The sequence below is a fragment of the Trichechus manatus genome, unplaced genomic scaffold (assembly GCF_000243295.1).
Source record: "Trichechus manatus latirostris isolate Lorelei unplaced genomic scaffold, TriManLat1.0 scaffold00028, whole genome shotgun sequence".
NCBI classification, from domain to species: domain Eukaryota; kingdom Metazoa; phylum Chordata; class Mammalia; order Sirenia; family Trichechidae; genus Trichechus; species Trichechus manatus.
In genome coordinates this window covers 6,476,474-6,478,047 of record NW_004443964.1, presented here as the reverse complement: position 1 = coordinate 6,478,047, position 1,574 = coordinate 6,476,474, and positions in this window count along the sequence as shown.

Below are 1,574 nucleotides of genomic sequence, written 5' to 3'. Positions count from 1 at the left end.
TGAGCAATTAATATGCATAAAATGTGGACAATCCATAAAGTTGCAAAGAAAGAAAGCAAAAATCACCTCTGATCCCACTGTCCAATCACTGCTAACCTTTTGGTGATTATCTTTACAGACTTTTTCATGTGTGTATGTACATATATATGCATATGTGGGTGGTGTGTATACAGACAACATATGCATATATACTATGTTTGTTGTCTATTGTGGTGTAACAAATTACCCCCAAATTTAGTGGCTTAAAATGACAATGAATGTTTAATGTCTCATAGTTGCTGTGGGTCAGGAATTTGGGGGTGGCTTAGCTGGGTGGTTGTTCTGCCTTAGGTTCACTCAGGAGGTTGCAGTCAAGATGTTAGCTGGGGCTGCCAACATCTAACGGTTTGACTGGGATGGGAGGATCTGCTTCTAAAGTGATTTGTTTGGCAAGTTTATGCTGGGTATTGGCAAGAGGCCTCAGCTCTTCATAATGTGGATTTCTGCATAGGTCCTCATAACATGGCAGCTTTCCCCAGAGCAAGTGATCCAAGAGAAAGAGCAAAGTGGAAGGCACAAAGTCTTTTATGATCTAGTCTTGAAGTCATTCTCAGTCATTTCTGCAATATCCTGTTGGTTACACAAGTTCACCCTATTCGATGTGGTAGGCATTATACAAGGATGTGAATTCCAGGAGATGAGAATCACTGGGCGCCATCTTGGGGACTGGCTACTGCATATAAGTACGTACACACGGAGATATTTTAACTTATGTTAAATTTTTCGATCATATTATCTTACTAAGGAGCCCTGGTGACGCAGTGGTTAAGCACTCAGCTGCTAACTGAGAGGTCAGCAGTTTGAACCCACCAGCCACTCCATGGGAGAAAGATGTGGCAACCTGCTGCCGTAAAGATTACAGCCTTGGAAACCCTATGGGGCATTTCTACTCTGTCCTATAGGGTCACTATGAGTTGGAACTAACTTAGTGGCACACAACAACAACTGTCTTACCATTTTGTACCATTTATTTATTTACTTACTTAACTGTGTATGGTAGACCTAGTTCCATGCTAAATGTGTAGGTGCATGTCATCACTTTTAATAGGTGCATTTTATTTCTTTGTGTAGGTGTACCATTTATTTAACCATTCTTCTATTGATTTTTGACAAAAATATCAATGTAATTCAGTGGGAAAATAATAGTCATTTCAACAAATGGTGCTGAAACTACTGTATATACTTATGGTATGGGGGGTAGAAAACCTTGATCCCTATCTCACACCATACCAAAAAATTTTGAACAGGATCATAGATGTATGTATAAGCTAAAACTATAAAATGGCTAGAAGAAAACAGGATAAACTCTTCATAGCCTTGAGATACACAAAGATTTCTTAGACAAGACACAGAGAGTGATAACCATGAAAGAAAAAATGGATAAATAGGACTTCAACAAAATTTAAAACTTCTGCTCGTTAAAAGACACCATTAAGAAAAGGCAAGCCACAGGCTAGGAGAAAATATTTGACTTGTATCTAGAATGCACAAAGAAGTCTTATACTTCAATAATAAGACCAACAATTTAAAAATGG